This window comes from Ceratotherium simum, chromosome 8 (assembly GCF_057802395.1).
Source record: "Ceratotherium simum simum isolate JZ-2026a chromosome 8, ASM5780239v1, whole genome shotgun sequence".
Lineage (NCBI taxonomy): Eukaryota > Metazoa > Chordata > Mammalia > Perissodactyla > Rhinocerotidae > Ceratotherium > Ceratotherium simum.
The window spans coordinates 25,232,941-25,249,207 of record NC_141907.1 but is presented as its reverse complement, the minus strand read 5'-3'; the positions used below and the strand labels follow the sequence as shown (position 1 = coordinate 25,249,207).

Sequence of the window (16,267 nt, the reverse complement as noted above, 5' to 3'; positions counted from 1 at the left end):
GAAAAATTAATATGTTAAATTTGTTCAATACAAATAATGTAACAAGCATATATGGGCCTAGCAGAAAAAAGGGCTCAATTTTTCCACTAATAATACAATAAAAGTTTGCTGGATGTTTATTTAATTTGTCTATTTTATTCTGTCATTTGCCAGACCCAGCAAAGAAGTGGTAACAGGCAACAGAAACATAAGGAAAATGTATAGAAGAAAAATCAAAAATTGAGAAAAAAATACACACATTAATTATTTTTCCTGTAAATTGAGAAAGGAAAGACCATTAGTATTTTACTTTAGATACAGAACAGCTCAGTCTAATTTCCAAACACTATCAGAACCACCAGGCGTCAGAAAGAAGAGACACAATCACTGATTAGGAGGTGAAACCTGCAGATTCCCTCTGCTATAATCTAACTTTGGTCAACAACTTCTTAGATCCCTGGAAAGTAGAGAGAAGGCTTGGGACAAGGAAACAAGAACCCTGGGAGAAAAGAGTCACAACTCCAAGGAGAAAGCTGTTCTAGAGAAAGAAGGGAAGGGGATAGACAGGAGTGAGCTCAAGTTGACAAGTCTTCTGAGCAGTAGAAGATCCCCTTCCGCCATTTCTCTCTCCTTTCCTCTTTAATGCCTCATCCCTTTAGTAAGAGCTGCAACACAGACATTGTGGGAAGAATTTTGGCAAAAGAAGACCCACAAATATGTAGAAACACTGGAGAATACTGATCTTGAGAAGGAAACAATGGAACTTGAAGCATAACTATAATACTTCTTGAAGTTTTTTTGTTTTTCCTTTTCAGTAATAAAAAATGTATATATATATATAAGAATATATATGTAGACTGTGCCATCTATTTCCAATGTAGAAAGGTGATGCCAACGTTTTGAAGGAAGAGTTTAATGAAAAGACAGGCTTAGGTTTCATTATGGAGGGGCTGGAGAATGGAGATCAAACCAAGAGAAATATAACAGGAGTTTTTTGAGCCACATGAGTTTATGACCAAAAAACAGCACGTAAGATAGATCTGTTCTTAGAATGCAGATTTGTGTATAACAAATACAATGATGGTACCTTCTTAAATAATCTAGCATTTACTCATTAATTCATTTAAAAATATTTCATTTAAATTAGATAATACAACTATAGAAAATCTATCACATATATATGTATATATACACTACTATATATTCTATATATTTTAATATGTTTATTTGTATTTCAATAAAATTATAGCTAAGATAAAAATTTTTGCAATTTAATTTTTTTCTCTTCACATAAGGATAAACCTCTGGCATCAAATAATTTAATATCAAGCTCCATATTTTGACTCTTCCTAGAAAACAGGAACTTTATTTTTCTCTATAGAACACAGATTAGCATAAAGTTAGCTGTTTGATTGGGTTTCTTTTGTCTTTCAAAGAACATTTACTTTCAAATTTCCTAAAAGCTGATCCACCCAATTCTAGGAATCTCGATATCTTCTGTTTTACCATAAAAGTGTATAACCTCAAAGTAACTCTAAAATTGCAACAAGGAATCGGGATAGAGAATAAACAGAATGATTTCTATACCTATCCATAAAGAAGAATGCCAACATCTTCGATATGATCATCTCAAAAACTTCCACCAAAGAAATAAAAGAAAAGGAAAGCAACACAGATACAAAAAATTATCTATCTAAATGTGCTAGACTAGAGTTTCTAAGAAGTATAATTAATTAGAATAACCACACCAATAGCTACATCAATACTCTCTTCTTTGCAAGTTAAACAGTATATAAAAGAGCAATAACCAATCCACAGTTGTTTAGTCACCCCAGTGCTATGCCATATACCCCAAGCCATGTTTTTCTCCCTTCTTGTCCACTGATGCAGATGGGTGCATTTTTCCTCTCTGCCCTTTAGTGCTCACACAATTGTCATGCTATTGCAGATGAAGATGTGTTTTTTATCTTTGTGAATATCGGCTGTCCTCAAATATATACATGTGGGAAAATAATGGCAGTATCAAGAGCCTTCAATGCAATTTTCAAAGCCAATGTCACAAATTTACTAGTGGTAACTGCTCAAAACGACACTGTTTTAAATTCTATAAAGTATTGCACTTGTCTGCCAGTCTTCCAATGGCTTCCTATGTCACTCAGAGTAAAACTCCTACACGATCTAACCTCTGGTGCTCTCTGAACTTATTGCTAATACTTCCCCTCACCCGGCTCCTCCCTCTTTTCCCCCATTCTGGTCTCTGTTACTATTCTCACCTATCCTATGCAGGTTTCTAGCCTTACCCCTGGGGAAATCCTCAATTCCCAGTGATTTCTTCTCTCCTCTACTTTAGGTCTTTCTCAAATATCACCTTCTTTTTAAGGCCTTCCTTGATAATCATATTTAAAATTGCACCCCTCACTGCCCCCAGCATTTCTCATCTCTTGTCTCTGCATTTTTTTTATAGCACTTGCCACCATCTAATATTCTACTTTGCTTATTTATATCTTATTACTTATCTGCATTCCTCCAGTAGAATGTAAGCTCCACGTGACAGCAGTGACTTTTATCAATGTTGTTCTTTGCCATAGCCCAGCGCCTTGAGCACTGCTTGGCACAGAGCATGTTAAATACACATTAAATGAAAGTTTTCTGTTTACATTCATTAATTTGATTACTCAAACGATTCTATAAGCTTTTATTGCAAGCCTACTATGTATAGGACATTGAGTATTCAATGATAAATTAGACGTAATCCTTTTCCTGAGAAGGTCACATTATTGTGGGAATAGGCATATAAAAAATTAATTGCAATGCAAAGTGATTAGTATATGTTGAAAAAAGAGCAAAAAAAGGAGAACAACTCATTTAGCGTGGGAGGTAGGGAAAGCATTGCATAAGAAGTGACATTTAAGCTGAATCACTGAGTCATGAAATATAAGCATATTTCTAAGGAATGGAGAAGGATCAAAGGACATTTCAGACAGAGAAAAAGCAATGCACAAAGGCATGGAGTTGATACAGGGAAAGTTCCACTGGGCAAACAGCAAGTAGTTTAGTGTGGCTAGAGCAGAGAGTACTCGGGAAATAAATCAAGAAACACAGATGGATTAATTCATTTGCTAAGAATCTTTTTGCTCTGCTAATCAGTCTTCAGTTTATCATACAAGATGCTACTGAAGGTTTTTACACTCAGGAGTGACCTGGGTGATCTGGAGTGATAACTCTGAAGGCAGCATGAAAGGTGGATGGTCTGTGGATGAAAGCCCAAAAGAGGAGCAGAGGTGTTGCCCTGGCAATAGAGAGATAAAGAGTTCAGTTTGCACATATTAACATTGAGACTTGAGAGAAACAGAAATGCAGAAACCAATCGTCATTTGAAAACAGCTCTTCTGAATGGTGGTGGCTACTAAAATAAGGAAAGTAATCTTCGATAGAAGCTTTGGGCATCAACATTAAGGGATGGAAAAGATGGGGAAATGTTCAGACAGGTAGGGGTACACCCAGGATATAGTGATAGTTGTTATCATAAGCTCTGAGGTTAGAGCTTTATAAAAATCACGGTCCAGCAAAGCTGAAAGGTCCAAACCTATCAGTCAGAGATGACTTAGCAAGAACAGTTGTAGAAGGGGGTTAGCGCATAGACCAGAGTAGTGAGCTGACAGCCAAAAGGGAAATGCAGAAAGGAATACAGTAAAACGTAAGGAGAAAGGGAGCATCCGCCTCATCATGAGGAGGGACAAGAAAAAAAAAAAGAGAAAGGAATACAGTGAGATAAAGACTCCATTTTATGAATGGAGGGCTATGAAGAAGTTGGTACTTTTTAGGATGTTAGAGAACTGATCATATGTATAAGTAGAGGGAAAAGAACTAATGAGGAGAAAGAGATTAAACATAAGACAGGTAGAGAATGATTAATGAAGCAATATTTTAGGAGAAACATAGGGGGTGGCACGACGTACATGGATAAAGAATTTAGCTTTAGCAATTATTTGTAACTTGACACAAAAACATAAAAGGTAAGAAGACATCGTAACATAATTTGGTGTGTGTAAAGTAATGGTTAAGCTCAAGGTCTCTAGCATCAGATGCTATAGATTCAAATTCCATTTTTGCCACTTACTAGCTGTACGACACGGGGCAAGGTACTTAACTCTCTGTGCCTCAGTTTTCTCATCTGCTCAGTGGGGGATGGTAACAATTCCTTACGTGTAGTGTTGTTACGAGGAGTCCATGAGTCCATCCTCTCCTTGTAAAGCTCTTAGGAGAGTGTCTGGCACTACTTAGTGCCTTTGTAAGTATTTGTTGAGAAAATAACTTAGGAGGGCAAGGTTGTTTTCAGGTCTAGAGGCCTCTCCTTTTTTCTGTGAGGAGCAGGGAGGGAGGAGTGCAGGGAGGTGAAAGCAGCTCTCAGGGATCAGCAAGAAACACGTGTATAACAGGCTTTCATGTGTAAACTTCTCTAGAGAGAAACAATCGGAGAGAGAACCTAACTGTGTCATCATCTCCAGCCACCATCCACAGATGGGAAGAGCAGTCCTTTTGATAAAATTTTAAAAAGTAAATTTAATTATACGTATGTATAATATTACATATATAATACGATATATATAAACAGTTTTCAGAGCCTTACTTATTCAAAATAGAGATGCATCTGCAATTTTAAACACTAGGATCATTTAAATTTCTAAGATCAAGCACAATTGAGCTTTATTCCTCCACTAATATTATAGAAGAGCACAAACAAATACTGTGAAACGCTAGGTGAGGCCCTTGACTAATCTTAAACAGAGAGAAGAAGCTGTCAAGTCACAGAGCCCTGCATTCCAGCCCAGCTCTACTCATTACCTATACGATCTTGGGCAAGTTATTAAACCTCGAGCCTCAGTTTCTTCACCTAAGAAAACCAGCATAAAAAGAATACCCAACAGCACCTATAAAAATGACATTACCTACTCAGCCTAAACACACCTGGCAGTGTTTGGTATATAATAGATCCTCCACCAATGTGGATTTTCTTAAACTTCATTATAAATAAAATTGTTGAAGCCACCTGAACACCACCAAGCAATTATGGACACTCATCAGAAAATTTTGACCACGTCTACTTGTTAAACTATGCAATTAGATAGTGTCAAAAAATACACATGGGTTTCTAAAGGGTTGACTTAAAATATTTAAATACCAAATCAAATAGGAGATAAAATACTCAAATCCTTTACAAGGGTATTTGTATGTCATGTGAAAAATGATGAATCTCTTTAAATGTCTTACATACTTCCCTGAATAGTATTATCTTGTGACCTTCATTTTTTCTACAGCAATAAAAGTACCTTGAGCCTGACAAGATTTATTGTTTCCAACTAATATCTCCTGCACTGGGTGTGAATTTCATTCCCATTAACACCTTACAATTTAGGATCTTTAATTCATAACTTTTGCAAGCATAAAACACCATAGATCTCAAACAATCTAAAATAAATCAATATATCATGCTTTCTGCAGAAGAAAGGGAAAATAATAAAGTGATACATTTCTGCTCACATCACTAGGGCTGCTTGAATATGACAACCTCCTTCCTTTTCATTTGATAAATGACTCGGGAATGCTCTGCTGCTTGCCTGATATGGAACTAAACTTATTTCAGGACATGTTCTAAAGAGTCATGGTAGAGGCTAATAGCAACCCCTTCTATTACTGCCTCCTCCATCCAGAAAAAACTACCCAGTGTTTGCAGCAAATCTTGACGGCTCTGAGTGGATAAGAAGGGGCTAACTGCTTTGAGGAGACTTAAATTTATCACCGACTGTCCAACCTGACTCCAATTTGACAAGCCTGTGTACAGAGATTCAATTATATCTTATGAAAACGTATTTCAGAAGCATATAGTGCTGTTATGTTTGGTAGTTTCTGTTATCAGTTACACTTTTGGATGAAATCAAGGTTTTATCAGTAAATTTCATAGTAGTCAAATATAAATTCAGACCTTATTTCAAATTATAGATATAATGATTGATCTTTTCCAAAAAAATTCCTTAGTTATATGTGCAATGAAATCAGAAAATACTGGTAATTACTCCTTTGGGAGGAATAATTGGAAGAAGCTACTTCACAATTTTTCAAAAATTCATCACGTATGTAATAATTTTTATGTCTTTACAAATTAGAATATAGGCAATATGAGAACAGGAACAGAACAGAACCCAAAAGAATGTAGGTATTTAACAAATATTCGTTGAATGACAGAAGAATAAATTTGTCCCCTAACAGAACCTAAAAGAGGTCAATGTCTTGGAAGTTCAGCTCAAACATAGCCTGAATCCTGTGTCAAAAATCCATAGGTCCTGGGCCGGCCTGGTGGTGCAAGTGGTTAAGTGCACGCGCTCCGCATCGGCAGCCCTGGGTTCGCAGGTTTGGATCCTGGGCACGCCCCGATGCACTGCTTGTCAAGCCATGCTGTGGCAGTGTCCCATATAAAGTGGAGGAAGATGGGCACTGATGTTAGCTCAGGGCCAATCTTCCTCAGCAAAAAAAACAGGAGGATTGGCATTGGATGTTAGCTCAGGGCTGATCTTCCTCACCAAAAAAAAAAAAAAAAAAAATCCATGGGTCCCATGGAACACAAAACACTACCTTGCATGGTGTGTTGCTTCATGTCTCCCCACACTAAGTGCCAGCCTGAAGAAATGTCCCAAGTTTGCCTACAATGCACTTCATACATCAACTTAGCAAAATACGAAATTTATGTAAAAATGTACTTCTTATATGATTCTTGCTAAATTAACCATATAACCACTCAGAAAAATATGCTGTTCACAGATTATAGCAACTGCATATAAACTGAGGGACTTTCATTCTGTTTTCTTATCAATAAAAGAGAGAGTTGTAAAGGTTATCTCTGTCTTTACAGTTAAAGATACTTGAAGGGAAATGAGATATGTACGAGAAATAGAGTCTGTATGCAAGAGTTAGGAGAAATACTCTGACCTTGTCTTTTATAGTGTCCATTACTGTTTACAATGACTTAAAGAGTCACCCAGGCATGATGCTGACATTTATGGTATTTTATCTTCCATACTAGCCAGCTGAGAACTCTTCTACTTCCATTAATATATTTTAATCAAAGATTCCTGGAATCTAAACACTTCTTATTCCTTTCAGAACTTCCCAAAATCCATGACCTTAAGTTCAAATGCTCCCGTTTTGAAGCCTAATATTTTTAATTGGGTTACAGTAATATGTCATTTACTTACCCAATGGAGAATGAATTACCATTAATTTAAATATCAACAGTGTATGTGGGGCCAAACACCTTTATTCACAAAATTTGTCCCATTTATTTCCAGGTATTTTTCACCCCAAAGCAAGAAACCTAAAGGTAAGAAGAAGAAAAGAGACTCGTGGAAGCATCTGGGTCAAAGTTCCATCACCAACTTCTGCAGCCATGCGTAATGGCTGCAGATTATGCAGCCACGATTCTGACCTGCACCAAAAGAAGAAAACTCAGGAAGGTTTGCAAAAAATGTCAGCAGCAAAAGAAGAGTCCTCATCTTCTAATTTTTAACATTTTTCACATTCAGATTAAAAGATGGCTTTGAACATTTATTATTTCTGAGAAGTGGAAATACTGAGGCTAACTACTCAATTGAAATGAGATTTTCCTTCAAGGTTCAGGTACAAAACTAAAGAGAAGAAACGGCAGATAGCTGCTGCTATCTCCTTACTCCTAGCACCAATCCTTTGGTTTGGAGATTTGTTGGAAAAATTAATGGCCTTGCTCTATCAGGCCAAGAAAACCTATCAGTATAAAAAACAGGGTAAAGATGGTAGCCGGGAAGAGCGGAAGAGTAGGAACTACCTAGAATACTCTTTTCCTTCAAAGACGATCATGTTATTTCAGTTTTATCTCTAATATTAATTAGAGAACAAACCATATTCTACCCTCAAAAACCCTTATGGCCACAGATTTACTATTTTAAAACAGGAGAAAACTGCATTTTATAAACGGTAGTGGGTAGGAAGGAAATTACATGGCAAAAATATTTCTTTTAATTTTACTCCCCAAATATTTGCTAGGGCAAATGGGAGACATATGAGTAAATATCCCGTGAAAAAAATATATAGTCCTACATAGAGATATTTACTGAATGGAAGATCCTTCAAAATCGAATTGTCTAGCTGAACATGGAGTCTATAATGTGAACTCAAAAATATTATCAAGCACCTACAAAACGTTGTGTTTCGTTCGTGGAAGACACAATGATTAATAAATTTTGTAGAGACCAAGCAAAATATATATGTATTCATATTTAAATAGCATCAAATTTAGGAGCATCCACATAATATAAAACTTGAGTTCCAATTTTACACCTTACAAACTTTCTTTAAATCTATTCCCAACTATAATTATTTCACAACTTTCAAAAAGATAATGATATCAGAAATATTTCCCAGTGTGTTCGTGTGAGGATTTAAGGATGGTTTATAGTTGAGAAACAGAAGAGAGACTCTTATTCTCAAAATATTTCTGATATCTTTGATCTTCTAGCACTTTAATCAGAATAGGCCAGCCAAGGACATTTATTAAGTGCTATCACTTTTGAACATCAAAATGCCTCAGTAAAATCTTCACTGAATTAAGCTCACTCAGAAATAATTGAATCTGTACAGCATCAATTTTAAGATATTATTTTAAAAGCTTTAAATTTAAAGACAAAATTCTGAATGGCTCATACCACACAAGGGTAGAGAAGTTGGAAATATTTTTTTTGTCACCTTGAACTAGCATTAACCATACATCCAATGACTCTCAACTATTTTAAAGCCCAGTTCCAATAGCTTAACATGGCACACAAAGTCCTGGGAAATAGAAATTCCACCTTATTTTATCACCCACTGTTTCCACTCCAACACAAAGGATACCTCTAGGTCTTGCACTAAGTTCCTGTTTCTCTGTCCAGGGAGCACCTACTTGTCCTTGAAGACTCTGTCAAGGTCACCTACTCTGCAAGATCTTGCTACAACCCAGGAAAAATTAGTATCTCCTTTTCTCCCACAGTACTTTATACATAAATGTTCCAAGCCTTGCAGCAGTTTGTTTGGATGGCTGTCTCTCCTACTACACCCAAAACTGCTTCCAGAGTGGACACCGTTTCATACCCATGTTTTTGTATCTTCTGTACGTGGACTAGTACTTGGTATGCAGTACACTCTCAATTACTTGGTAAATTAATGAATGAACTGAATAGATAAAGGCATATAGAAGAAAAAGACAAAAGCAAATGCTTACTGCGTTTTAATATGGTGCATAGACGCAAAATATCTCAGGGGAAGAATTAATTTACAGAGGTATTTCTGAATTTTCCTTCATTTCAAATTTGTACCCGTGGTTGACTATTTCTCTCTGCATATAGATGAACCTATCCACAGATATCATTTCCTTATGGACTCACGGAGTTGAATACTAATCTAAGACAGTGATTCACGGCTGGGGTTATATACTTTCCATTTCTCACCTCCCCCACAGCACACACCGTTCTGTCCACTCTCACCGTTATCCACTGTGATCCTGTTCAACCAGGAGGTTGACTAATATGGATTAAATTCACAGGATCCTTTTCTCACTGGCTTATAGCTGGATTTGGCCAATGGGAGTTGCTGGCCCAGACCAAAAGGAGGGAGGAGAAAGAGGTCAGAGTATTTACTCCTGGGCTCCCGGCCTACAGGACCACTTTGGGCAGCCCTCTCCAAATGTGCATTTCCTTTCTCAATCCATTACCTTCTCTCTCCCTGTTATCTTCAGCCCAGGGATGGAACAGAGTAGCTATTACTCACCATAGGTCAGGGTCTCTCTACCTTGGCATTAGTGACATTTTGGGCACCATGTTCCTATGTTGTGAGGAGATGCCCTGTGCCATGTAGGATTAGTTTAGCAGCATCCGTGGCATCTACCCAATAGATATAAATAAACTTTGTACAGCAACTTACAATTTATAGATTATTTTCACCTATTTAGTCTCACTTGAGCTCTAGAATTCTAAAAATAGATATTGAGTACATATATTTACAGATGAGAAAATGAAACTCATAGATATAGTAGCTAATAAACCTGCACCTAAAAATCCTACAGAGCAATAATATGTACAGAATATTTTACATCTAAGTCACAATCTCGTTTCATATTGGTCTTATAAACATTTATTGAACTAAACTTCCTTATTTTCCCAAATGCCAGTGTTTCATCATCAGGGCTATTGAGTTTCATATGAAGTAGAAAAGTCATAATGGAGTTCTCTAGGCATTATATTAAATGTGAGTGATATAGTTAGTCATCTATTATCTCTTTTTCTTCCCTTAGAAGAATAATGTTGCAGGCATGTTGTACAGTAGTCCCTCCTTATCCGTGGTTTCACTCCGCAAGTGCAGTTACCCACGGTCATTCATAGTCCAAAAGCAGATGATCCTCCTTCTGACATATCATCAGAAGGTCAATAGTAGCCTAACGCTACATCACAATGCCAATGTCATTCACCTCACTTCATCTTATCATGTAGGCATTTTATCTTCTCACATCATCACAAGAAGAAGGGTGAGTACAATACAATAAGATATTTTGAGACAGAGAGAGAGAGACCACATTCTCATAACTTTTACTGCAGTATATTATCATAATTGTTCTATTTTATTATTAGTTATTGTTGTTAATCTCTTACTGTACCTAATTTATAAATAAAATTTTATCATAGGTATGTATGCTTAGGAAAAAACATAGTATGTATAGGGTTCAGTACTATCCTCAGTTTTAGGCATCCACTGGAGGTCTTGGAATGTATCCCCTGCAAATAAGAGAGAATTACTGTATTGACGATTGGAATCCTCTTCAAAGATAATGCATTCTGAACCTCTTCTACAAAAATGCCCACCAGGATTACAACAGAAAAAGAGAATAACTCCAAGCATGCTCATGTATCTAATCATTTTATGCTAAATCAAGAAAGATGCTTAATGCATTTCAGAGTTCCAGAGACCGCCTCTATCTTTCCTCTCCTCTGCCTGCCACCAGGATGAAGTAGAAAACTCAGGCGTATCATAATTTGATCCTTCAGACAGAGAGACACACAGTGCTATCAGACTTTAAGAAACTAAGTGATGTCAGCATATGTGTGCTGTGAGAAGTTTGGACATCACAGAAGCAAGAGGTAAAGTCTCCACTAGGATCTCAGGGAACATTGATTGATGAGAATGGGTGAGACCAAATCTTTTCTCCAGAGTTACTATTTCTTTCTCTTTCTTTCTTTTTTTCTTTTGGATGGGGGTGCTATTTTGCATTCACTATCTCCAAAGAAAATATACATAGTAAGCTGAGGAAGTTATGAATGGTCTTTCTAATCCAAAATATATCCTTTTCTCTGTTGATAACTACTAGTCCAATCATGGTTAGTGTGGGCTCCTACAATAAAAAAACATCTTCCAAGATCTGAGTATCCATTATCTCATTTAACCCTCACAACACCCCTACAGGGCAGACACTGTTATCCCCAATTTACAGATTCAGATATTAAAGCCCAAAGAGGAATCAGATCTACTCTACCTCTAGGCTAGTCTCACCCCCTCACTGCCTCTGGTTGGAGGAGGTCAGTCCAACCCTATCTAACAACAATCATAGTATTCGTACATAATGGGCACTTAATAAGTTGAATAAATAAACAGTTTGTAAAAGTTGTTCCAGTCTTATCCTTCTATTAAAGTTAAGAGTGAAATCACTAAATGGGCAATCATATTACTGGTCACATCTCAAAATATTTGATGGCTTATATACGAAAGTAAACCTTTCCTCTTACAAAAAAAAAAAAAAAAAAACTGATCACTTCAGCATTTTCTATCCTTAAATTTTTTCAAACACAAATAAATTATTTTAAGGGAAAACTAAGATATAGTAGAGGTAGTAATAAAATGTTTGGTGATAAAATAAAATGTTGAGATTGCACAGGGAAAAAAAGTAGCACTGGAGACTTCCCAAATAATATTTTGTGGTTTATAAAAGGTAGTTATCAAATTTTTGGAATGTTTGCCCATGAGACCAGCAGTGAGCAGAATAATGGCACCCCAGTGATATCCATGTCCTAATCCTGGGAATTTGTAAATATATTACCTTACATGGCAAAGGGGAATTAAAATTGCAGATGGAATTAAAGTTTCTAATCAACTGACCTTAAAATAAGAATATTTTCCTAGATTATCCCAGTGGGCCCAGTGTAATCGTAGTGTCCTTAAAAGTGTAAGAGAGAGGCAGATGAGCAAGAGTCCGAATCATATGAAAAAGACTCTACCAACCATTGCTGGCTTTGAAAATGGAAGAAGGTCAAGAGCCAAATAATGCAGGCAGCCTCTGGAAGCTGGAAAAGAAAAGAAAACAGATTCCCCCCGACTCTCCAAAAAGAAAGACAGCCCTGCCAATGCATTGAGTATAGCCTAGTGAGAGCCATTTTGGACTTCTGATGATCAGACCTATAAGAAATAAATATTTGCTGTTTAAGCCACTATGTTCATGATAATTTGTGACAAGGGCAACAGAAAACTAATACAAGACTAAAGTAAGGCTTGGAAGATACCTGGAAAACTATGGTTAGATACATTAGCCAACATCCTATAGGATATAACTTCAAGTCTCCTGGTTGTATGGAAGCACAATGCCTCCGTTTTCTTAGATGCAGTTCAACGTTAACTATATAAAGCATCCTAAAACGTTTTATCGTTACACAGATAGTTTTAGCCAACATCATTTTAGAAACCATAATATAAATTGCCATAATGGAGAATAACTCAAAAATGCATTGAAATACTTAAAGTATTAAGACACATCATATATCTTGTTCAAATGATTAATTATACTGCTCCATTCTGAATCATGAAAGAATTCACCACGATACCAGTGGTATAAATGACCTAGTGATAAAAATGACCTGGATTACTACACCCTCAAAAGCCCACCGCAATAAACATTTATTTATGGTTTACTAGACACTATGCATTTAAAAACTTGAAAAAGAAAGAAAGGAGAGAAAAAAAAAAGAATGAAGGAATGAAGGAAGGAAGAAAGGAAAAGAAAAAAAAAATTCTTCTCGTCTATCAGCCAGGATTAGATAATTGAAATAACCATTGTTAGCTGGAATGTTTTTGCATCAAGTCAATTTCCAATTACTACAAATAGTTGCTAGTAATATTAATATATTAAACCACTAATATTCACCAGCAAAAATATACTTTTAACAGAATATCCCAACCAATGCGTTAACTCAAACCATTTCCTGAGAGAATTATACAGAGATCCTGCAAGGTTTTATAGAAAGCAAACTGGGTAGATTTCAGGAATAGTTACTGAAAATAAGGCCTCAGGAGACTGGAAAAGTTGGCAACATAAAACACTAGAAAACAGTGATGCCAAAATATTAAGGGAAGGTTTGCAACCGCTGTGAGGCCCATGCCAGAACATCTACCTCTGCCTTCAGGTTGCAGGCCTTACAACTGAAGCCAATACCCAGAAAGTCAACCTGGTTGTTCTTCCAATAAGTAACCTCCTTGTAGGGTCTTTTCCTATGAGGCTAGACAAGGACATTTTAAAAATGTGGCCCTTCTGCCTGCCGCTTCTTTTTAATACTTTTCAGAAATGATAGAAATATAATTTTGGATTTTTTATCATCATCTAGGTTAGGGTTATCAATCTCTGTTATCTTCTGGGTGTGAAGGGCTTCCAGATTGAAATTTACCCTAATATTTTAAAAAACAATATTATCCCTTTAGAGGAAAAAAAATTATATATATATTATTATTTTATATATTATTACATATATATAAAATTAACTGAGTAATTTGACCCTGAGTGGCAGTAGCACTAAAGAGGGAATAACTTACTGCCACCTGGACACAAAACCAGAGGTCTATTGTGAAGTGACACCCTTAAGAGAGCAAGGGACCAAGAATGAAAGAAAAAAAGTCTACCAGGATTGCTTTGTCTCCACATGTTATCCTCTGTATTCTGGATAATGTCTCATATGAATCCCTTTGTTAGAAAGCCTCCTATCAGGGCTTTTTGCCCTTCCACAATCCTCTGTGAATAGAAATATAACTTGGAGAGGCAATATCTTAAAAGCTGTCATCAACCAGTCACTTAAGCAGGATTATCTGAAAGCCAGTTGATAACAAGTACCAGAGTTAATAGAAGAAATGATAGGAGCTTGGGTGAAAAGGAGAGCACTAGAAGAAACGAGAAGCACCTAAAAATAATTAGACATTGTAAAAAAAAAATCATTATAATTTTCTTGGACTATCCTAGGGCTATAACACTTGATAATCAATGCATAAAATAAATAAAAGGTATTAAAATACAAGATTACATGACTAATATTTTTAGGAAAATATAACTTATGACTCAGATGAATTGTTGTATTTTTCAAAAAAGTTGCCTTGAGAGGGTATAAACATTCCAGTAATGTTGCCACGATTAAAAGCATCTCTATAACTCCTCTTTTGGAAATCGCTTCACAGCTTGTGTTCCTTTTCTTTCAGTCTCTTCAATGATAGTAATAGTTCCCATTTGAAGGTGGTTTGACATCAGAAAATTACTAAAAGTCATTCAGAGCCAAATAATTCAGAGGGAATAGTTACAGTGAATAAATTCAGTTTTTGGTCAAAATCACAGATTGACTAAAAAGCAGTGAGGCTAACTGAATTGCTCCTTAACTGGTTCTAATTTTAACAATCAAAGAAAAAATCCATTAGAATTACACAAAAAGCAAAAACCCGTTGAAATGTTGGGGTGCAGAGAAAATACATTCCAGTGCAGCTCCAATGAGAACAGATAATGCCCTATGTCCAAGGTTGCAAAACTGATGCAGGACTGATGCAGGAGAAAGAAATTAAAGCCACATTAACTTCTTTGTGAGGTAACTGTCAATTATCAACCTTCCTAGGAATCAGTATATCCTCCCAAAGGTACCTATAGCTCCCATTATAACCCTTATATACTACATTATAATTATTCCTTTACAAGTCTGTCTCCTCCACAAGACTGTGAGCTCCTGCTTTATATTCCTAATGGAATGGGACATCAATAATTGGGGTTCAATAAAGGAATGTACTACACTCATTTGGACACATAACCTCCAGTAGTCTTATTTAAAGTCCTTCCTTATTTAGAATCACACAAGTTGCTGGGGACACATCCTAGGCAAACTTCGAGTTCTGCCATTGCTTTTACTAATTTTTAGTTATGCGATCAAGGAATATTGGAAACTTGCTGATAAAAGAGAAAGTCCTAAATTTGTTTGTCCTTGACAGATTTCTCAATGCAGCTGGGATACTGTAAACTTCAAAAACATTCAGTGTTTAAAATATTCTTGTCACTTAGCTGGTTGGTACTTACTGACATCTGACTTCCTCTGGGACAGTGAGAAAACAGCCTGCTTGGCGGGAAAAATGAAAATAGAGCAACTGTAAAAGCCTACAGGATGCCACCAGGGGAAGAAAGGAGCAACACCTCAGACTCCGCTGTAGAGGATGCTGAAGGATCAAGGGGGACCCAGGATGCCTGCAATCCGATGTCTTTCAGGAAGATTGCCACGTGCAGAATCTCCACTTTACTAAAGTCATTATTATTCTAGCAATCTTCTTCCACAACCTGAAGTCTAGTGAGATGGTTAATAATAATTTTTTCTGAAAGTATCTTTCAAATATGTCAATATGCCCCCCAAATTTCAATGCTCACTAAACTGGTTTCTATTTTTAGTTTGCAAAGATAAATGTATGGCTGTTTTAAAACTTAAAGTAGTTTTAGCTTACGAGGATGTGTGCACACGTGCATGTGTGTGTGCGAGAGAGAGAGAGAGAGAGAGAGATTGAGAGAGAGAATGGAGAGGCTGAAGAAGCACAGGATGTTGTTTTATTCTCTGGCGTTTTCCTCAGGGCTTGATATTTTTTTCAGAGCTTTTCAACTATAAATTTAGGGGGGAAATGTAGGCAATCATGAAAGTACAGAAAGATACAACTTCCTATCTATATTTCCTTAGTACTTTTATTTTTTACTATCTTTTGCCTTTGATGAAAAAGTCCCTCCTTCACCCATTTTTTTTTCAATTATTCAATAAAAAGGCCCAGCAAGAAACTAGCTTAAATGATAAAAAAGAAATAAGTCAAACATTTTTTGGACCCCTGAGCAAAATCTTTCATTTTTTTCCTTTTGTAAATGGAGACTTCCCTCTCTAGTTCTGAAGCGTATTTTTTCTCCTTTCTTCAA

The 16,267-nt window shown here is 36.3% G+C and overlaps 1 protein-coding gene across 5 annotated transcripts in view; it reads right to left on the bottom strand.

Annotated features, from left to right (window-relative positions):
* The window catches only part of PCDH7 (protocadherin 7), a 396,226-nt gene that overhangs the window by 358,056 nt on the left and 21,903 nt on the right, over positions 1–16,267 (bottom strand). The gene's annotated exons all lie outside the window — the stretch shown is intronic.